Source organism: Haliotis cracherodii, unplaced genomic scaffold (assembly GCF_022045235.1).
Source record: "Haliotis cracherodii isolate W230 unplaced genomic scaffold, xgHalCrac1.p SCAF_4, whole genome shotgun sequence".
Taxonomy (NCBI): Eukaryota; Metazoa; Mollusca; class Gastropoda; order Lepetellida; family Haliotidae; genus Haliotis; species Haliotis cracherodii.
Genome location: NW_027266297.1, coordinates 1,665,012 through 1,689,827, shown reverse-complemented (window position 1 = coordinate 1,689,827; position 24,816 = coordinate 1,665,012). Strand labels below are relative to the sequence as shown.

General features: G+C 40.2%; 1 pseudogene; it reads right to left on the bottom strand.

Moving 5' to 3' along the window:
- Positions 1-23,174, bottom strand: part of LOC139478825 (receptor-type tyrosine-protein phosphatase alpha-like) — a 40,965-nt pseudogene extending 17,791 nt beyond the window's left edge.
- Positions 23,175-24,816: the final 1,642 nt, after the last annotated feature.

Here is a 24,816-nt window from a genome sequence, read left to right as displayed (position 1 = left end):
TGCATAATTGCTTGGGCAATTTATGGTACTTAGATAGCTAAATAATATAATTTCATCTCAGTTCTCAATAGATTCCGTAGTAGGAGATAACAGGACTATATTTGAATTTTATTGAATATACACTCTGAAATGAAATCTCTCTACCAAGAACCAACTGCAATGTGTCCTTTTTTAGGTGAATAAATGTTTGCAGTGGGAATCACCTGTTACTCAGGTGGATTTCTGTTAACAAAGAACAATCAGGTGTGCAGTGGGCCTCCATGCTTCTATGGACATATTCAAAATGGTATATGTAGTAATTCTAAAGACAAACAATTAGGCGGAGTAAGATACTTTTTCATGCCTCTCCCACCTTCCACCCTTCCCGACATCCGTCTGTACACTCTCCTGTTTCCCGGGTACAGGTTTTCGTCCCTCCCTGGCACATCCTGGCACTGCAGAGTTTGAGACACCCAACTCCGTATTCCATACCTCGGATACAGGCTTCAACAACCCATGCTTGCCGTAAAAGGCGACTGTGCTCGTCTTGTTATTAACGGGTTCGCTCGCTTGCTTGATGCATGTCATCGTATCCCAATGACCTTGATGTCAGTCACTGGATTGGGAGTACATATGTATGTATATTTGTTTCTGTCGAAGAAATGACCGAACAGGTGCCTCTTATCGGAATCGTGTTCGCGTAAAGTCGAGGTGGTTGCTTTTGCGTCATTCCAAAAATGACCTCATGGAAAATTGTGTTCACCAACGTCGGTTAAGTATGAAATTTCATTTTCATTTCATTTTCTCGCGATCTCGCGTTCTCGTGTTCTCGCGTTTTAGACACTGTCCGTGCGCATGCGTAATATCATAAGGTCAAGGCCCATGCGCACGTTAGTAATCCTTTGGTCATGCTTCATTTCATGCTCTTCATTCTCCAAGTAGCATTTAGCAAACTTATGACTTGAGCTTGGAAATGCTATGTAATTTACATACACAAAGTCTGAGTCATCTCCCGTTGTTACAGTTTCCTATGTACTTTATAATAAAACCCTCAACATGCTCAATATAATTTACAAAAGAAATTGTGTGCATGAATCTCCAATGATGGTGAAAACATTAACTATCACCGTCAGTGAGTGAGTGAGTAATATTGCTTAAAGCCGCATCAGCAGTATTGCAGCTATTCGCGGCTACACTGTGAGTTACAGAAATAATCACAAGCCAGTGAGTTTCTCAATGAGGCAAATTTATACACGGCTAGAATATTCATTAAAAGAAAATTCTCACAGACCAATTTGTAGCATTCGGATAAAATTATATTGTCCGATGGTTTTTTTGTTTTGTTTTTATACGATACCATATTCGCTACTTTAATAAATTGATGTTCATCCGCTCCCGCCTGACAACAAAACATCCTGCCTTACATTATTTTAATGCCCTCAAATTCCTAGAAATAGAAGTATCGTTAATATGAGTGTTTCTACTTTCTTTACCTGATACAATACTCCGTACACGTAGCCCTACTGAACACACATGATGCATGTGAATCGCATCCGTCGACAGCAATTGTACACATATGCCTAAAGTAGGTCGATAAGAACAAAATAAAACGTTAAATTTAAATGACTCCTGTCTCCCATGTTTTTAAAAAATCAATCAAACTGTAACTATTAATTTATTGCGGCCATAACATGCAAATGACAGGCATGCTTATACTGGAAAAGTACCCCCAATATCAAGCCTGGTGGACCGGCATGGCTCTGAATAAGTGAGTGAGTTTGGCTTAACACTGCTTTGAACAGTATTTATATTTCAGTTATATCCCGGCTTGTAGGTTTAAAGGGGCACTAATCTTCTTCTCGGCTGTCTAACACTGCCAGCTGGGGTTCACTATCTGCCGATTTGCTCGCTGACGCAACTGAGTGTGACAAGAGACTGGACTACTGTGTTCAAGAACACTGATTGGTTACCTGTAATCTCTGAATTTCAGACACAGGGCGCATGTTAATTAATTTCGTCAGCCTAAACAAACGGACAAAAACAACGATGGAAGATCATCGGATGTCGTTATTTGGAAATACCCCAGATGGTTATAAACTGAGGGCCAAAAGAAACGTTACCAACATTAACTGATTTGTCACTTTAAAACAAAGATGCCAACCTGTTCAAAAACAGTAAAGAACACATTTCACGAATACAGCCTTCATGTTTTCTGTCGTTCTTTACACGTGCTTTACGGATTTGGGGAAATATTGGTGTTTTTCAGCATTTTTATAAAACATTCTTTCCCAGATTATCGTGCAATCACGGGTATAAATTACGCACGGATCTGTTCCCTATCAATGGTTGCGATGATTAACACCAACGAACATGCCAAGACTGACCGCTGTCCAGAGTGAGTGAGTGGGTGTGTATGGTTTTACGCCGCTTTTTGCAATATTCCAGCAATATCACGGCGGGGGACACCAGAAATGGGCTTCACACATTGTACCCATGTCGGGAATCGAACCCGGGTCTTCGGCGTGACGAGCGAACGCTTCAACCACTAGGCTACCCGACCGCCCCACCGCTGTCCAGAGGGAGAGAGCCATATGTATGCTGGAGCGACACAGAGAGCGGTTGCCATTAACATAAACTGCTCCAGACTGGTCGCACGTCTCCGACAGACTGGCAGAACCGCAGACAGACCACGGAGTGGCAGACCAAAGGTCATGACCCCGCAGGGTGACCGCTTTTTACGGGTACTTCATCCGAGGAACAGATTTCTTACTGTGACGTCATCAGCTGCCAACAGCTTAGGACATCCGGTCAGCAGACAAACAGTGACCAGACGACTACGACATTATTGTCTCCGGGTTTATCGCCCTTTCAAGGGCATGACCTTGACCCGTCAACATCGACGTGCCAGATTGACGTGGTGCAGGCAAACTCAGCGATGGCAACAAAGGGATTGGCGGCGAGTGCTGTTAAGTGACGAGAGCAGGTTGCAACTCTTCAAACCTGATGGGCGGACGCGAGTTTATCGACGACGTGGTGAACGTACGGCTCCTTGTTGTGTCCAGGAGGTGGAACCTTACGGGGGCGGAAGTGTGATGGTCTGGGGCGGCTTTTGCAGGGACGAGAAGACGGAACTTCTCATCATCGAAGGCAATCTGACAGCACAACGCTACATTGACAATATCGTACGGCCAGTGGTTCTTCCTTTCATCCAGCGTCAACAACGGACGGTGTTCCAACAAGATAACGCCACACCCCATAAAGCCCGTATTACTAGAGACTTCCTCAACGCCAACAGCGTGACTGTCCTGCCGTGGCCAGCTCGATCACCAGATCTGTCACCCACAGAACATCTCGGACCAGCTGGGTCGTCGTCTTCGGAAACGTCAACATCCTCCCTTCACGAGACAAGTGTTGATCGTTGCCCTCCGTGAGGAATGGAATCGGATACCTGCGGTCGATGTGAGGACGCTTGTCTACTCAGTTCGACGCCGCATTCGAAGATGCATTGCCGCTCATGGAGGTCACATCCCGTTTTGAACGGTCTGGGCCGTCGTCACCTTAAAGTTGTAACCAATGTTGTTGATCGAATACTAGACGAATGACCCCGTGTCAAGAAATGTCCCTGTTGGAGGTCAAGGACTTTGTTGTTGAATTAGCAATTTTACGGTTCTGAATGATGAATTTCTACAATACAATAATTGGCCCATGGGCGAGATGGTGTAAATATTGAGTTTTTGAACTCTTTATTTTTTCATTTTTTCTTCCTTAGTATGTTCCCATGAAAACAGCATGCTTATTTTTGTAAATACCTTTGACCGACACTGGGAAAAGACCGTAGAGTTTCTGGCGTTTAGGGTTTCCAGAATTAAAATGGGACGTGTTAATTGTTATTGCTGCTTCAATTTGTGTTGGTCATATTTTATCATAGAAATATCGTTGGTAACGTTTCTTTTGGCCGTCAGTTTATTTTTATAGTTTAAAAAATGGTATCCCAGCAGTGAAAGCATTTTCGGATTTGGGATTGCGCGGATAATACGATTGCTATCTCTTGTTGTTATCCACGTTTTCTGGCATAACCCTGTGTCTTTGCTCAGTTAATGAACCTATTACAGGTATAGTTAGTGGTAGCACTACTCAGATTACCTGACAACGGTTCCCATTTGGCTGTTGTGTCTTGTGTCTGGGGTAATTATTTCATCTGAATCCAGGTTTGAAGTGAGGTGAAATGTATGTTATGTAATATTCACGTCGCAGCCCAGCAAGAGGAGTGATCAGTTCATTTACTTTTTTGTAAACGGATCATTCCTCGCCATCAAAAGTTCCACAGAAAATACGTTCATTGATTAATCACTGTTATCTTGCACAGTGGATTTGTAAGTGTTTACATGTGTAGGTTTACTAAAGCAGACGGAATACACTCATATCATGGCGTGAAGTGCCGATGTAAAAACAACATACTTGGTTCAAAGGGTTAGCCGATAATACGTTTATTGATTGTTCATTGCTTTCTAACTCCATGGATATTTATAAAGCACCATGGACATCATGAACATAATTGTCACACGTGCTGACCGATGAGACTAGACACCTTTGTGAAACATCTGAAACAAACTTTGTGATCAGTTGAGAAACGAACACGGGTTATAATATCCAGAAACGCTATATGTATATATTTTAAAACATTTGAATGTAACAGAGCCATGTGAAGTCGAATAAATTTATTTGCACAGCTGCAGACGTATGGGATATTGTTCCTATTTGTGAATGTTCACGGATACATTCCTCGAACAAGGAAACTGTCCAAATGTATACATAAAACTTCGGTGGGTCGTTATTATGATATTTGCATTTTGTTTTCATTCATTTGCTGTTGCATTGGACAAATCATTTTTGTTCCTCTTGTACCTGTAGGTGTGTATACATGTATGTTACACTCAATGTGTAAAATGTGATTCGCTCAGGCAATTTATAAAATGTCTAAATATATCAGTAATATAGAAATTGACTGAATCCAAGTCCAGATTGACTAACAACTTTTAAGAGGTTCAAAAGGGCTTAAAAATAGACTATTTATCCTAGTATTAGAGTGAGTGAGTGTGTTTGATTTTACCCCGCTTTTAGCACTATTTCAGCAATATCCACTAGGCTACCCGACCGCCCCGCTAGTATTAGAAGCCCAAACTATAGAAACATACTTTGAATTTCATTTTCTTTAATTTAATCCTATCATTTTCAATCACTGGGTGATGAAATTAAAACATAAAAGTGTTTGGAATTCGTAATAACAATAACATAAATTGACCGATTTTCAGTCAATTTGTAAAATAACTGAATATTTAGGCGTTGCAAAAATTGCCTTCGTGAAACTTTATACATTTTGTCTAAACAATATACCCACAATGAAATACTATTAATAAAAGCGATACATGCGCTTACGAATGGCGCAGCATAGGTCGCGAATTAGTCTTGATATCTGCTATATCATCCGGATACTCACGGGGGAAAACAATAACAAAGACAACAACCAGTCTCGGGGCATTGCTGTAGATCAGTGCCCCTTTAAAATGGGAGGAAACCTACCATTGGGACTGCCTAAAGGTCGGGCCAAGAAAAGTCGGGGCGGGCCGGGCCAGCGGGTAATACTAAAAATGGATTGCAGAATAATAGGCAGATCTCAAATGTCCAGAAACGTATAGTTTTGCTCATGTAATTGAGTTTGTATCAAAATGCATCTTCAGCAATGTAATAAAATGATAATTATAGCTACATACCGAAAAGTCAGTGTCTTGACTGTGTCTTTACTTTGATGAGAAGGTTTCTCACCGACCTTTACGTTCAGGGGTGTGATGTCCTGGTCAGGAATTCGAAATGACAGTGTTTTGACTACTCTTCTTTCATTAATTAACGTGTTTGGCACTAATTCGTGTTTAACCAACACAGGATGTTTCCTCAAGTGGATATTCGCGGATGTCATAGGACTGACACGACACGTGTTAATAACTGTCAAAGCGCTTCTAAAGTTACAACACATACTTAACATCTATAGACTAATATTATATCTACCTATATTACACTTTAGTGTCTCATATTGCACTAGCAAACAAGGTGCTCAAAAGTGAAGCCATTTTCCCTCTACATTATCTCTATCAGAAGTGTTTGGCTTGTGTTGGATCCGACTTGGCCCGGGCGGTCAAAATCAACTATAAACACACAGATGTATCTTCAAGTGTGTTTACATATATAGATTAGTGTTATATCTACCTACTTGTATCACCAAATGTGTTGGAGTGAAGTATACTCGTTAAAGTGAAGCCCTTTTTTCATGGTTTGTGTCTGGTCGGAAAATCCTTTGCTTTTACCTATTCCGTCGTGTTTTTTTTCAAGGATCATACTTACAGGGTAACGCTTGGAGAAGGTAAGGTGAGACACTTTGGATTTCAGGATAAACCTCTCCCTCAACCCTGCTTAATGCTCCTATTATCCGGGCCAAGTCGGACCCAACACAAGCAAAACACTTCTGATAGAGACTATGTTGAGAATGTAGAGGGAAACGGGCTTCACTTAGATATAACACTAGTCTATAGATGTAAACACATTTGAAGATACATCTGTGAGGTTTAAGTTGATTTTGACAGCCCGGGCCAGGTCGGACCGAACACTTCTGACATAGATTTTCTTAAGAAAACACAGTAAACATGCTTCACTTTGAGCCCCTTGTTTTCTTTAAATACGATGTACCGTGACATTATAAAGCGGTATATAGGTAGATATAACACTAATCTATAGATGTAAACACATATGAAGATAGATATTTATGTTTAAAGTTGATTTTGACCGCCCGGGCCAAGTCGGACCCAACACAAGCCAAACACTTCTGATAGAGACTATGTTGAGAATGTAGAGGGAAAAGGGCTTCACTTTGAGCCCCTTGTTTTCTTTAAGTACAGCGATCTGAGACACTATAAAGTGGTATTTAGGTAGATATTATACTAGTTTATAGATGTGAATCCATTTGATGATACATATGTGAGTTTAAAGTTGATTTTGACAGCCCGGGCCAAGTCGGACCGAACACTTGTGTGACTGTTGAGAGTATAGGGAGAAGAGGTCTACTTTAAGCAACGTGTCTGCTTTAAATACGACGATCAGTGACATCATAAAGTGGTATTTACTTATATATAGTACGTTCCTATAAATATAAACGCTATGCTCACAGATGGAAATTTGTATCACGATAGCTAGAAGTATTTGATACGTTTCAAATTTTATTTCGTTTAACGATTGCTCTTTTACATGTTACCAAGATCAGCGACGCTAACACACAGCTCCACTTTCTGGTTTTCAAGTGATTTACTCCGAATTACTTATTTATGGTGCACTTTTTTGTTTGGTGATTGTTCATTAATGTCATGGCTGTATGTTGCATCAATTATATGTAGGTATGGTCGCCGATAATGAAGTAATTAGCCAGTAACACTTTGACCCGCCTTGGCCCGGCCCGTAGGTTTCTGGCACATCCAAGGGACGCAACTCTACACAACGAATTGCGACAACTCAGACGACTGAGCCACAAGATGACTGTACAGGCAAACAGGAACAAAAACACGAGAACGCGAGATCGCGACACTTGACCAATGTCGCAATCTCGCGTTCTCGCGTTCTCGCTTTCTCGTGTTTTTGAAAATAGTTACATATAACTGTATAGGCAATTAGCACAAAAACACGAGAACGCGAGAACGCGAGATTGCGACATTGGTCAAGTGTCGCGATCTCGCGTTCTCGCGTTCTCGTGTTCTCGTGTTTATGAAAATAGTTACATATAACTGTATAGGCAATTAGCACAAAAACACGAGAACGCGAGAACGCGAGATTGCGACATTGGTCAAGTGTCGCGATCTCGCGTTCTCGTGTTTTTGAAAATAGTTACATATAACTGTATAGGCAATTAGCACAAAAACACGAGAACGCGAGAAAGGAGATTGCGACATTGGTCAAGTGTCGCGATCTCGCGTTCTCGCGTTCTCGTGTTTTTGAAAATAGTTACATATAACTGTATAGGCAATTAGCACAAAAACACGAGAACGCGAGATTGCGACATTGGTCAAGTGTCGCGATCTCGCGTTCTCGTGTTTTTGTGCTAATTGTCTATACAGTTAAATGTAACTATTTTGTAAGGTAATTCGTCACGGTAAACTCGGGGCGGTCGGGTAGCCGAGTGGTTAAAGCATTCGCACGTCACGCCGAAGACCCGGTTTCGATTCCCGACATGGGTACAATGTTTGAAGCCCATTTCTAGTGTCCCCCGCCGTGATATTGGTGGAACATTGCTAAAAGCGGCGTAAAAACCAAACTCACTCACTCACGGTAAACTCGCGTGCAGCGGCGTGAACTGAGGTGCGCACGAACCATTGTATTCAACATCTTATTACTCTCTGCAAACTGAAAAAGTTGGAAGAATGATGTTGGATGATGAATAAAATCTCACGCTCGTGTCTTTTAACATCAAAACGACGGGATGAACCACAACGTTCATAGAAATGTCTGCTTTGCAAATTAATGAAGTTTATTTCAAAATGGCTGCTCAAAATCACGTGACTTTTGACAATGTCAGAATGCAAATGTTCCAAGTCTTTTGATTATACAGAAATTTTATGTAGACTGGTAACATAATAAAGTCAAGAACACTCTCCGTTTCTTGCCTGTGAACTGACTGAATTTGACAAATATTGTCTAACAACTAACAGTCAAATAACCAACATGGATGCCTAAAGGTATTTTTCAGAAAGATTTTGTTTGTTTGTTTGTTGTTAACGCCGCACTCAGCAATATTCCAGCTATATGACGGCGGTCTGACATCAAATATATCAACACTCGTTAGGGTGGCCCAGTCGTTTGAGGCGCCGCGATTCTCTGTGCAGAGTTGCATCAGTTGGGCACGCCCGGAACCTATGATTGTTGGTTCGAATCCCGGTTCGCCGTTCTCGTGGGCTTCATCGAAGAGGTAAACGTCTGAGACCTGCATCACTTCGGGCTTTCCTCTCATATTAAGCTGACACGATGTGATGTAACTGGAATACTGTTTAAAGCGGTGTTAAACCCAACTCTCTCACTTACTCTATAGATGACTACACGTTTAATCGCTAAAATCATTGAAGAACGAAGCGGGGTGTATTATACGATTAATCATGACCTCATTTCTGATGATTCGATTGTGATCATGTAATTTAATATCGCAGAGAGTTTGATGACGTTAATTGTGAGAGGGAATGGACCGTCAGGTTGCTCTATTTAGAATCATATTTTCGAAGAATTGGCGGTTGCATGAAGACGATAAACATCCCAGTGTCACCGACTGGGTATGGGTAATTTACATGTTTGTCGTGTCTCGAAATATGAATTGTAAATAGTGTATCGTGCCAAATATATGTGAGTTACTGAATAAATACAGCAGTTTCAAGAAAATGGTAATTGTATTTATAATGTTAAGTGTGTTTTACAACATGGACCAGGTTTATATTGTATCTTATGAGTGATGTCGGGATCGAGTTATCGCCCTTGATGAATTGTTTGTTTATTATAGGGTTAATATAATGATTTTGTATATCATTGATTAGTAAGTTCATGTTCATGTTCAGAATATAGACGTATATTTATATGAAACGAATGAATGAAACCTATGCAGTATTGTCTTTATAATGTTATTGTTTTTTACATTAAAGGATGTCATTATCTACTCTGGCAATAAACACTCACACCCGTAGTCTATGTTTGAAATTGTATTTTCCATCACAATCCCCGGTTACAATATGAAAATATGAAAGTTAATTTTGTATTACAAATTGGTCAATGAGAATTTTGCCTTTCATGAATATGCTAGCCGTGTATAAAATTGCCTCATGGAGAAACTCACTGGCTTGTGATTATTTCTGTAACTGTAGAACTGCTGATGCGACTTTAAGCAATATTACTCACTCACTGACGGTAATAGTTTTGTTTCCAGCTTTCAGACACATTAATATTTTCACTATCATTGGACCTTCATGCACACAATTTCTTTTGTAAAATATATTGAGCATGTTGAGGGTTTTATTATAAAGTACATAGGAAACTGTAACAACGGGAGATGACTCAGACTTTGTGTATGTAAATTACATAGCATTTCCAAGCTCGTCATAAGTTTGCGAAATGCTACTTGGAGAATGAAGAGCATGAAAGAAGCATGACCAAAGGATTACTAACGTGCGCATGGGCCTTGACCTTATGATATTACGCATGCGCACGGACAGTGTCTAAAACGCGAGAACGCGAGATCGCGAGAAAATGAAATGAAAATGAAATGAGAATGTCCCTTACAGTATTCCATAGTTAAGTGCCCACGTGACAAACGTCACAGTCTCTGGGTTTAATCAGAAGATATCAGTTATTCTAAAAACATGCATTATGTTTATGATTATTCATTTCACATGCGATTTACCTGTAATGCAGTCTCCCCCCTTCCACCCTGACTGACATCCTGACTCACACCGGCCTGTATCCAAGGGACAGGTGACGATTCCTCCCTCACACATCCGGGCACTGCAGTTACCAACACAGTTAGTTCCATATTCCACGCCTTGGACACAGGCTGTCGTTGACAAAAATAAAAGAAATCCACCTATGTAATGGCGACATGTTCTAAACCGGCATCCCGACCGACGCAAAAACGAAAGTCAATCACCTATTCGACTTGGTGAAAACACGTGTTGATCATAACAAAACAAGGAACATGATGCAGATGATTCGGGATTCCACATCCGACGAGTAGAATCTCTCCAGTGCAAAATTAAATGATGGCACCTCAGAAAAATTGCCAGCTGTGGCCTGAACAACATTATAAAAAAAGTAATGCGATCTTAACCTAATGAAACCATTGTGTTAGGAAAACGCAAAAGTCTTGAATATAACCAAATTTGTTTGTGTTGGCGCTTGTCAAAAAAATGATCAAGACATGTGTCATGTGTTTCGGGAGGATATGCCACTATATTTGTTATGTTATATTATACTTACGGCTCATTATATATCGTATACTGTCTTCATGGACGTGTGTTTTACATACTGACTTTTACCAGCCCATTTTTGTAAATAAATATATACACATGCATTAAATGGAATTTTGACTATCCAATGTTTCTTACCTTGAGTGCAATCTTCGCCCTTCCACCCTGGCTGACATCCTGACACACATCGGCCTGTGTCTCGGGGACAGGTGTCATTTCCTCCCTCACACATCCGGGCACTACAGTTTCCAACACATGCTGCTCCATATTCCACACCTTGGACACAGGCTGTAGATGAAGAAAAGAATATTATGACAGGCTCTGGTGCCTGACCCTCCTTCACACATCCGGGCACTGCAGTTACCCAAACCACCAATGTTATACATGCTGCCAATGAAAAGAATACAAGCTGTTTACAGAAACAATCTAAGAGCTTACAGACAATAGTTATTCAAGAAATTCACTTCGTACATTGTTGAGAGAATGTTCCACCATTAATCAGTTCGCCAAGTCAAAGATGGGCAAAATGTTTATGTTTGTCGACAATTTGGTTGTTGTTGTTAAATTTACATTATGATTTTATGCACATAATATACTTTGTTATAACACTTGTGGATGCCGTTTACCAGTAGTACAGTCTTCTCCTTTCCAACCTGGCAGACATCCTGACTCACATCGGCCTGTGTCTCGGGGACAGGTGTCATTACCTCCCTTACACATCCGGGCACTACAGTTTCCAACACAACCAGCGCCATATTCCACTTCTTGGACACAGGCTGTAGATGGAAAAAAAATTATTATGACAGGCTTTGGTGCCTGACCCTCCTTCTCACATCCGGGCACTGCAGTTACCCAAGCCACCAGCTCCACAACCCACCCATGTTATACATGCAGCCAATGAAAAGAATACAAGCTGTATACAGAAACGAACTAAGAGCTTACAGACATAAGTTATTCCAGAAATTCACTTTATATATTATTAAAAAAATTCTACCATTAACCAGGACGCCAGTCAAAGATGGGCAAAGTGTACATGTATGTCGACAATTATTTTATTTATTAGATTTATTTTATGATTCTGTGCTTCGACTTAGATATAACACATGTCGATGCCATTTACCAGTAGCACAGTCTTCTCCTTTCCACCATGGCTGACATCCTGACTCACATCGGCCTGTGTCTCGGGGACAGATGACATTCCCTTCCTTACACATCCGGGCACTGCAGTTACCAACACAACCAGCGCCATATTCCACTCCTTGGATACAGGCTGTAGACGGAAAAAAATATGTTTGGCCAAGATATGAACTCAAGCAAATCATAAGTGACAATAATATGGTAAATAGTGAATGGTGGGCAAACTGACCTTCTGTACAATCAATATGCTTCCATCCGGGTATGCAGCCATTTTCACAATGCCCGGTCACGTGATTACAGTAAGAGGTTCCACTACACCTCCTAGAGGAACACAGGTGGGCACAGCCTTCTCCGTAGGAATGTACACATTCTGAAATAAGGAAATGGGATGCATAACAAGATTCATGTGTGAAGAATGACATTACGTCATCTGTTATAATTAATGTAAAAAAAAAAGTATTTCGTTACGACCAACTGTCATAAACAAAAAAAAGAACTGAACACCCAGACTATCGACTCCATCCGTGCTGTGGCAGTCATCGACTTGCTACAGCAATCTATCAACATATTCAATACATAGACGACACATCGGTATAGTCACGTTTGAACGATCGGCAATTTGATAAATGACAAGTAACACTAAATCGCCACACGTTCCCCCGTTGGGAACCAACCCCGTCACGTTGATGATGTCGGTGATTATGTATTACTCACAGAGGTGCATGCAGTTCTTCACATATATTTCTCTTCTAATGATGGATATAGGGATATAGAAAAATTGAAAGTGAGATACAAACAAATCGTTCTTCAAAATAAGGTCTATATTTTCAAGAAATAACACTCATTTCTTTTTTCTTAATTACCATAGTTTAAGCATATTAAGCATATTCTCTGTCTGCTCTTACTCTGTGTACAGTCAGTTCCATTCCATCCTGCCTTACAGCCCTCAACACACTTCCCCGTTACGCGAGCACAGCTGGAGTTGTCGCCCTTGCAGTGTCTGTCTGAGCATCGCCCATTACAGTTTGTTCCATAGCTGCCAAATACACACACTGAAACAATACCGTTAGTATACGTTTGCTATTCATTTACTTTTCGTTCTTTTTGCAAAAACCTCTGCAACAGGACATTAATATCAACTGAAGTGACACAACATTTAACAATAAAAGTAGCTGTAACTGTAACTACAAACCCGTGTCACACTTGTCAAGTTGCCAGCCTGGTAGACAGTCTCCACTCGGACAGACGCCGCTCATGTAGTTACAAACCTCGCCGTCACAGTGGCAGTAGTTGTCACAGTCAGCACCGAACGTACCGGGGCCACACACTTGAAATGCAAGACACCAACACAATTAAACAACATTTACAGCGATGGCAATGAACAGACAGAGATTAAAGATGAATACAAAAAGATTTTGTCGAAAAATAATACTATAATTCCTACCATATCCAAGAAAAACATTGTAGTCAATCTAATAAAACATCGCAGTGAAGTCCATGTATGATTTCATAAGTGCGCCTCGTGTCTACAGCGAGAGGAATGCACTGTTAACAACCAATGTGTCGGTTATTTCCACTGTATATTACAACTAACACATGAGAAATTCATATTCACACCAAACGATGAGTTATTTTTGAAAATCAAATCACATATTTAGTTGTACCTATATACCCAAGGACAGGAAATACCATAAATGACCCAACCTTCAACCTTCACTTCACAAAAATCCAGGACGGGTACGTTGACTTTGTCTTTCTCGTTGTTGACAGTTGTGTACAGGACCAGAAAGCGACCTTCACCAGAACACGTGACGTTCAAAACATCAGGAATGTCTGTCCCGTCTTTGTTCCCTGTCACGGTGTAGCAGTTGACACCATCTGTTGGGGAGGCGTCAGTATCAGCTATGTAGATCTGGATACCATTCCGACGAACTTTATCTGTTACATATGAAAAGTGTCATGGAAATCGATGAAATCTAGTATTTCGTATGGACGCTGGTCAGTGATGAATTGCAACATCGCTGTATATTCCACCAACGTTTTAGTAGTGTGTCTGTTGCAAATGCAGTCTCACATGTCTGTGTCACAATGCAGATGCTTACAATCGACAGTCTTAAGAGGAACACCATTTACCCCGTATGCTTACCCCAGACTATCATTACTCAGTGAAAAAGTTTTACTTGCATTAACTATTTCGTTTCAAGTCCTTATTCGATTCGCCCAATTTCATTTTATTTGGGGATCTCGAACAGTTAGCAAGAAAATAAATAATAAGTAATTTTAAAACGTCACAGTATTTGAGATTTGAGCAGATTGGAGAACAGATTAATGACGTCACTGGATGTGTATAATTCGAGTGGAATGTAAGGCTTGTTATACGACCGTATTTTATCCTTATCATACGTCAGTGCGAAATAGCCAAAGCTTAAGACCACGACGAGCATTAACTGCGCCATGGATGCGTACGTACGTGTTTTTATTATAAACTGGTTTACACATCTATTTCGTATTTGGCTATCATGTAAAACTGAACATTTTCCCATGTGGATATGTTGGTACTAGGACAATGATTCTATGTGGACATTGATACATGATGTATTGGTACTAGGACCTTGAGTCGAAGATTTATGATACATTATCCTGCCAGGATCAGGATTTATCCTTGGACATTTATTCATGATATTTTGACACAATGACAATGATTCCCAGCAGGACATTCATTCAGGATGTATTGTTGCTAGCATCATGATACGCAGGTGGACGATGTCTATAGTTAGGTCCTAGCAAAACTATAATCTATACAGCTGTTTCATTTAGGTTAATTTAGTGCATTAAGATCATTTATGTATATTGTTATTCACTGAGAGAATGGTCTTCCTACTCGCAGAAAGACATGATCAGAAATAAAACAGCATTTTTAGAATCTGTAAATATGTTATTTACTCAGTATTTTACACAAAGTGAAATGATAGTAGAAAGTGTCACCATCTGATTACTAACACCCTCCTATATCCCATAGCACCACAATATGCATGGCATGGCACGACACTAACCACATTGCAACAGACAACAACATTCATTTCTTTGAACAAAAGGATATGTGGTCCTTCCGAAATTCAAAATCATTTTCGATTATTTATGCAGCTATTTTGATGTATGCATAGTGTATCATTAAGATCAGTCTTGGAAGAAATAGTTCGATTGAGTGAACATGGTTTTATGCCGCTTTTAGCAATATTCCAGCTATATCACGGCGGGGGACACAAGGAACGTACCTATGTGGGGAATCGAACCTGGGCTATCATGTAAAACTGAACATTTTCCCATGTGGATATGTTGGTACTAGGACAATGATTCTATGTGGACATTGATACATGATGTATTGGTACTAGGACCTTGAGTCGAAGATTTATGATACATTATCCTGCCAGGATCAGGATTTATCCTTGGACATTTATTCATGATATTTTGACACAATGACAATGATTCCCAGCAGGACATTCATTAAGGATGTATTGTTGCTAGCATCATGATGCGCAGGTGGACGATGTCTATAGTTAGGTCCTACCAAAACTATAATCTATACAGCTGTTTCATTTAGGTTAATTTAGTGCATTAAGATCAGTGTTTCAGTAAGATCAGTCTTGGAAGAAATAGTTCGATTGGTTGAACATGGTTTTATGCTACTTTTAGCTATATTCCAGCAATATCACGGCACGGGACACAAGAAACGTACCTATGTGGGGAATCGAACCTGGGCCTTCTGCGTGACGAGCGAACGCTTTAACGTCTGGGCTACCCCATCGCACCTCGAAATCCTCCGAAAAGGCACTGCCATGGTGTTTAGGCAATGACAGCACAGCAGCATTAACACTGTTCAACATGGCCTTAGGGTAAATTCGAAATATTATTTAGTGACCCTACTGGGTCTCTATCGTTAAGTAGGACATATTATTTCGCCTCATATGCTCCAGTATTTACATAACAGTGAGGTTTTGTAGGACACTAAGTACTCTATGGTTCCGTTTGGTCGGACAGTTCATTCAATGACCATGCTGGTGTCACATAGGAGAGACAAGTGGTGTTTTTTAATGCTGCTTCCACTTTAATATCAATTTATTATAATATTTTACTTGATATAACATGCAATCATATTAGTAAGAGAGTCGTGATGATGTTTTTTCCCCAACTAAAAGTTAGTTCTGAAATATGTTTGATAACTGACGTAATCCATGATATATTTGTCATCCATTTTACTATTTTCTGCATCCCAAGTTGCCATTTCGATGTTAGTACATGATGATATGCAGATCACCAATACAATAAACAGTCAATGATCTACTGCTCTGATCTATATTCAGTTGCCATTATGTCAGCAGAGCCGCTGTAACTGCGGTCCATAAATGTGACGAGCCAGCAATGCTGTCTGTCTGTGTCGACTGCACCATGCTGTGCTGCCAGTAGGACAGGGTGTTTAATGAACATCTGGCGTCATACTCACAATTAGTTCTGAAGTATATGACGACGTCACGCACCAGTGTTTCATTTCCGAGATCCACTCTCCACCAGACAGGTGTTTTACTGGCATCATTATAAGCTGAATGAAAACATCTGTGTTCATCACCGCCTCTTGTGTCCCCATTGACGGCGTTTGATGGTGGGAAATAGACACTTCTTGATGATGTTGTCTTCTTGAAGGCTATATTTTCTGTGACATACAATAGAGACATTCCTAAATAACATTAACATCATGTTATGGTAACATGCGACTAAAGCAGACATCATAAGGTCGATGTCAATATGTACTAGTAAATGGATAATACATAGCAACGAGGAACATGTCAAAATATGACAGGACCAGTGTTCAGGTCAGTTTATATTTTATATAGATATATATTTCTATTGGATATGAAAAGGTTGTGTCGCTTTATTTATATCAACATTCCTGTCAGTGTTCATACATGTATACTCTGTACGAATGTATCCTAAGATGCAGTTCATGCACGTTGCTACCAAATGTAAATTGTTGTAACTGCATTGATTGAAACAATCCAATTCTGACGCTTACCTTTCTGACAAGTCGGACCAGACCATCCCTCGGAACAATATGCAGGTTCGCAACCGGAAGTAGGGTTACAATTGTCCAGGGGACAGTGACACTGGTAGCTGCACCTGTAGCCGTATTTACCTGGCGTACAGTCACCTGTAACAGAAATGATGCATCAATTAAATGCATCAAATACGGTCCGTAACACTCCACATGATACCACATATTGGCAGTTTCATAGTCTCCACAGTGACGAATAGACAGACAAGGGCATTTCTGATCGCCCAGTACTTTATTGAACAAGTTATGTTTTCAAAGAAATCAAAATATGCCACAACAGACATCTGATCAGACAGATACGTTATTCTGCATTCCACATGATGTCAGAAAGAGCCTAGCTCCATATACCACTATCCAGAAGGACATAGACGTCTAAGGTCGTACTAGGGTCACAAGTCAACAAATGCTACAAACGTCTTATATGTTATTCCGCCGACCGCATACTTGTTGAATGTGAAACATCAGTAAACAGTGCTGAGTAATGGACTAAAATGTCCGTAGCGTAATGCTGAACGCCGGTCACATACTCACATGAATATATGTGTGATTCAGTACGTCTGCGGGTAATATATAATGTTTACTGAGTGAACACATTTTAATGGTGGCACACATTTTGGATTACATTAAATTACTCCTATGAAAGAGAAATACACAGATTCAGTCTGAGGTGAATCCGAAATGATGCAGCACTTAGACCTTCACCACTTTGCTTAAACCCACGGTATGATGCTAAATGCTGGAAACATACTCAGATCAGACCAAACCAGGATTTGAACCCACGATCTGAAGTTTCCGGCACACCTAAGGCACACTCCCGCGAACACTGAATTCTGGCGCCTCTTTACCACCTGTCATGCATTTCCTTTGCCGTGAAGTGAAATAATGGTAGTGTAATTGAAAGAAGAAAACATGTAAGTAATATACATAGAAACCATAGAATTAATAGAGGTTATCACGCGAGTGTGTTAAGGGATGGTTAATATCCTGCATTCGGAATAAGCATTGTATTTAGCGAGCCATAGTGTTTATTCCTAATGCAGGATATTACCATCCACAAACACACAAGCGTTTTCCTGGAATTTGCGCATTAAAAATGTATTACGTCACAGGGTAAGTGATGTGCCAGTCGGACAGTGACAGTAGCCAATATAGTTCCAACTGAAATCTGTTTCTATTACAGTGGCAAAGCAATATATACCAAAACCACAATTGTTTTATTTGCCTTTCGCGGCAATCCATCGGTCTGTTCCCTAGAGTAACTACCCTTTCTCAAAGGGAAGCTACTCTAACCCTAGTCTATGAGACGTCATGACGGCCACGTTCAGACGTTGACAGTCGGTCTGTCCTGTCATAACGTTAAGGTGTGCAGTCATATGTACACACAGCGACAAAACGAAACAAGGTTACGATTCAAACATATTTCGGCCAAATCCAACTATTTTAATTTGTGGAAAAGGTTTCAAGCCGCAGAGTTGTACAAGCGCAGATATGGCTACTGATCCCGCTTGGTTAGGCCTAGTGCCCTCGCAAAACTGTTTCGAAATTTAGATCTTCAAAGTTGCCAAAACTTATAAGATGCGTTAGCTAGGTCACTGTTAGACATTGATTTTTAGTATATTAGACTGTTCTTTTGATAATGATAGCAATCATCCCTGTAGTTTATCCAGATTCCCGATGGCTAATTCTGACTCGATCGCCGAATGACGAGGGCGACGCCATGTTTGTTTAAAAACCCTGAAAGTAGTCCCTACTTGACCTTTGATATTTGCATCTCTATCCAAATATGACCCCAACGGATATCATTTGTATCCGTTGGCTTTTATCCTGCTGAGAAACCTACCCATTATTTGATAAATTCAGTTATTCAGTGTTCGGAATATTCACAGCAATTGAAAAGTTAACCTCCTGTACTATGAGTGAACCAGTATCCAAGTGTTGTCCACATGGATAAGGCGTTCACACTTTTGGTTCAACCCACGAAAACGGGTATGGTGCTTATAAAAGTCTGGTTTCGTGTCGTTTCTATGCTATGCAGTACAGTAATCATTATGTAATGGCAATGAGAAAACTTGCAATACATATTCAATAATATGTAAAGAAACAATAATATGTATCCTGTACAAGGAGTACACAAGGGGATTGATGTTGGCAGTATTGATAAGGCACCATGTGCGTAGAGTGGAGGCACGACGTTCTGTGAGTGCTGAATGGAATCTGTTGCTATCTAGACGTCCTGTTTGTATCTGGTAGTATCGGGATGGTTGTTATCTTCCTACATCGTTGTTGTCTCCCAAAACCAGAACGGGGTGTTTCGTTGTGTGGTCTCTGACAGTAATTCCCCTGCCTGGGCCAGAATTCTAGGAGATAGTGGAACCAACTCCCAAATCCACCCAATGTCATACGGTCTGGATCACCTACTCTCGTCTCGACTGTGACAATCTAGCACACTGCTATTAGTAGGCGAGGCAATGACGTTATGGTTCATTTTGAAGACACTTGCAATCATGTGCGTATAGCAACTGCATGGCGACGTCCGACAACCTTATCTCGATTGTCTCTCTTCGGCCTATGAAAGGCTGTTTCATCAACAATCTGTATGATGATGGAATGCAATATTGCTGGGGTTTTGTATGCCCAAGCGTCAATGTTCATCCATTGATTTGTTCTGTTTACGGACGTATGCAGGAAGTGACGCATCCCTGCGTAACATGAATCTTCCAAAGGCAAGAGCTCAACTCACTGTAAAAATCCAATTACCACACTAACCGAACTTTGCGGGATTGTCTAGGCCGGATCACTGGCTCATTAAGGTATATGAATACATGTTCACATCGCATTTAGGTATTTTATACATGTACCAATCTCATTTAGGTATAAGTTAAATTGCACGAATCTCATTTAGGTATATTGATACTGTAAGCATATCATTTAGGCATATGTAAACTTGTAAGCAGCCCGTTTTATGTACATGTAGCTTGAACGTAGACTATTTATGGTATATGCATACAATATGCAGCTCATTTAGGTATACGTATACAATGTGCAGCTCATTTAGGTATATGAATACATTACAGAGCTCATGAAGTATATGCATTCATTAGGCAGCTCATTTAGATGTATGTATACACTACGCAGCTCATTTTAATATATGAATACATTACGCAGCTCATTTGGTTTATGTATGTGTAACGCAGAGCATTTAGGGGCCTGTATACATTTATCTGGATATATGTATACATTATCATTGGACATGGATGAATAATCCTTCTTTCTGCCATGACTAAATTCATCAGGAATGATCCTTGAGACAGTAGCTGTTCAACACAGAATATAAAACGAAACTAATGGGATCAGTGTTGAGGACAAAGTAGGATAACTGTATTTGTAGGATTTTGAAGTTGCTGAAAAATTATGAAATGTGTGACAAAATATACGCCTTTCTTATTTCGTGTCCTTGCAACTTTGAACTTAAAACTATTATTAAAAGGAATTAAATATTCATAAAGACCAGGGTGGGCAGGACAAACACTTGCTCAAATATGAAGAAAAATGCAGACGAATGGCTGCATGGTGAGGTCTGTCTTAGCAGGTAATCGAGACTGGTTATACTCCGGCGTTGACGTTTTGCATTTACATGCAACGTGAATCGCCCTAGCTACGGCTGACATGTATTCTGTCTCCTGTTTACTAGCGACCGACGGCGTTGTTTCCGTCTGCTTTCTACAGTCGAAGGATGAGTTTGCCTGTTCCTGTTTTAGATGCATATCACGTGCTACTATCACCTCGTCACGTTGATAGGTTTTGGCAAATTTGCAAGTTTGTGATCTGCATTTTGTTACTTGCGTGTGACGACTTTGAAAATAGTGACATGTATTGACAAGACATAACATTATATCCATGCCATCTGACGCACAAATGCTTACAGTTATTAGGCGTGTCTTTTTGGGTTGTGTATATTAACTGAGATTAGATGATAATAACGCTACGATCTCGGCCAGTGGATGATCACGCTATAACAAAACGAGTGGGTGAGTGAGTGAGTATGGTTTTACGCCGCTTTTAGCAATATTCCAGCAATCGAACACGGGTCTTCGGTATGTCGAGCGAACGCTTTAACCACTAGGCTACCCGACCGCCCCTATAACAAAACGAAAAGAATGTGGAAATGTCTTTGTACTTATTCAAACAGACAGCATACTCTTAAATACATGTAAATATAATATTGCCAGACGCAGAACAGCACAGGTGACCGATGAACCAGAAAATCCAGTGACACGAGAGTAGCATTACTGATATTGTTGAAACAAATAAAAGTGATACGTTAATGTTGAATTACGTCTGCTGTGTACAAATGCAGAGATTTGCTGCTTACAAGAAAATAATGCTTTTAGAAACATACTGATATTTCTTTCGTAGTTCAGTCAGCACAGCTTAATGCTACTATGATCAATGCTACGTTTATGATAATATTCATGAGGACAGGTGAACGCGTGCTGTATGGCATATATGCGTATGGGTATTGAATCACTACCCTGATACCCTAAACCAGGAAGAAGATAACTCAGTGTCAAGCTTTCACTGCTGGGTGGTAATGTTTCTAATGCTCTAAAGTATCAGGAAGATATATTTTACTCAACATACAGTGGTGCAATTTAAACGAGGTTGCGACAGAATCCGAATGCCTATGTGTAAGGATATGTATTATCAAATCTGTATATAAAAATATAATTACTTCACAAATAGATTACATATTGTTTCAAGCACACCTCTCCCATATATTTCATACAGAATACGTGACGTCATGTAATCATTAATATCAATAAGTATATTCACTGTAATAAGGAAAACCAGTTTGTGCAAACATCTGACTGAACGATACCCGAGTAGGCTACACATGAGTGAGTGTTTTCAAAGTCTTGTCACCCCGATGTCACCCACATTACTATGGTTTAGTGATGCAGACATTACACATTCTCTCCTCGATCCACGTGTTTGGGACACCGTCTTAAACCTTCACATCCTACCTCTTCCTAAACCAGCGTCAGTTATACAAAACTTATCCCTTACATAATAATATGCTGCTTTAAAGTGCAACTTCTCAATTGCTCTTGAGAATTATGCGATCCCGATTACACTGTAACTATTGTATCATGACTGATGCTTCACAATAACAATCACTAACAGCTGGTGATTTTGCCGTGGTAGGGTTAATGTAGGTAGGTGTGACACGACTCGTTTTGTGTTTAACTGGTGATACTACTTTTAAAATCACCTGTAAAATGGAGCTAGTGTCCTGATCGCTACACAGTTGTTGCGTTTGAAACACCGTGAACTGACACGTTTCAAAACATATCAATGACACCACTTGACTGTCATAACGTACATAGATATTCGTCACTATTATAATCTTGTTTCTAGTCTCTCCATTTCTGACAGTTCTTCGTTCATTCATCCATTAATGAATCATTTCTATGAGTGGGGAAGGATGCAGAAGATATCATTAAAAAAACTACCGAGTGACACAAAAACACACCAAACATATACATCATTGGCAACTGTCCTGGCGACATTTCCAGCTTTTCTACCGAACGTTTCGAATCAGCGCATTACGTTAACTCGCTTGGATGTTGTGTTCCTTATCCTGAATAACGCCTTTAATCACAAAAGGCAGTAACCCAGTGATTGGAAGATATCAGTTCAACTAAAGCTATGTCGTCTGAAATGCCGCACTGTCTAGGTACATAGTCTGATACCAGATGAATGATATCCCGGCATCTGGTGCTGAAACACCTAAGGATGAAGAACTTACTTACCTGCTACGACACTCAGGCTGGCGAAAAACACAACACCGGCCCACACCGCCATGGTTACATATACTGCAGCACACACAGGAAGGAGATAACGTTTCTGTTCATTGTTATATGCAGTACATTTCACAAAAGTGTCGTTCGTGTCGGTGTCGGTGTATGTAATAATACTATTAGAAGCATGTACGCGTCATACAGGTGACGCTTACACACCATGCTGAATGCATGAAGACAATCCATACAGATGGAAACATAAAACATGCCCACGCCGCCAACGTCACATACTGCAGCAGAGACCAGGAAGAGGACCTGTTCATTGTGTGCAACCATGTAGTGACATTCTTTGGACAAAAGATGCTATAATGAATAATACGATTAGTATTATCCCTTGTTTTAAGGTAGACATATGTTGTTTAAGCTGGCCTTTATTGACGAGTTTCTCCATTAGGTGAAAATAACAGACCGTGCATGATGATTCAAGGAGAAACGTGTTTGTTGGGAACTTCGTGCTTGTCGTAAAAGACAATAAATGTACATAATAAGTGTGGCCTGGCTTATTGCGTGTTAAAGGTGTCGTAGACGGTTGCTCGTGATATCAACAACTGGTTTGCTTGATCCTAATTGAATCTTTGCGAGTTGTCTTGATCATGAATGTTATTATTGTGGAAAGTAATATTTATTGATTTGAAATTGATCGACTTCATAACAGTGAATAGTTAACAGTGAATATTTCTGGAAATTGGTGAAACTGAAATCATTTACTCTAGATTGAACGGCATTCTCCTAAAGCAAAATGTGAGCTCTCGCACATGTATCACTCGTACTGGAACTATTGACCCAAGGAACTATAGACTGCCAGCTAACAGATAAATTAATATGACAACGTATTAACATATGGATAGTGTTAGTTCGACTACTCCCTGTGTTGAAGGTGTTTTACACAAATTGTAGCAGATAATTGTTTTCGCGTCGCGTCCTACAAATCAAAATGTTTCTGCTATATTATTTTTTTCTCAAACTAAGAACTCAATCTGAAAACTGATGGGCACCAAACCACTTCGTTACGTTATAATGAAAAAGCGAGGTCATCACCCATTGGCTGTGGGGATAATCTTCATGGAGGAAATATGCATATAGAGACATACGGACATTACTTTCGCTTTTTCTTTGGTTTGTACTGTATCTTAGTCAGATGTCAGTCAGTCAGTATGTCAGTTTAATATGGGCTGAAAGCAAGGGGCAGAGACGATGGGTATGGTACTGACAAACCGATGGTAATGATAAGGGATCATCTTGGAAATAGTAATATTGTCACTAAGATCACGTTAAACGAAAATAGGACAGAAGCAGTTCAAGTAGTTGTGTATTGCATCACATCGTAATGCGTGAATATGAAAGATTCTACACGTAATGACAATTATCATGCTGTATATTATATGATGCGTCTTTCCACCAGGATAATGCACCTGAGCACCTGAGTCTGTTGTCGCCATAGTTGCACTGCATGACTGTGTCGCTACACTCATTGAGTGAGTGAGTGAGTATGGTTTTACGCCGCTTTTAGCAATATTCCAGCAATATCACGGCGGGGGATCACCAGAAATGGGCTTCACAAATTGTACCCATGTCGAGAATCATCCCTTTCGATTGCCTTTTAGGATCGTTGGCTGTCATAACTTCTACCGTTAAAACGTCATTGCCGGTTGTAATGTGTTCCCAAATTGTTCATTTTTATCATCTAACTGTTTCT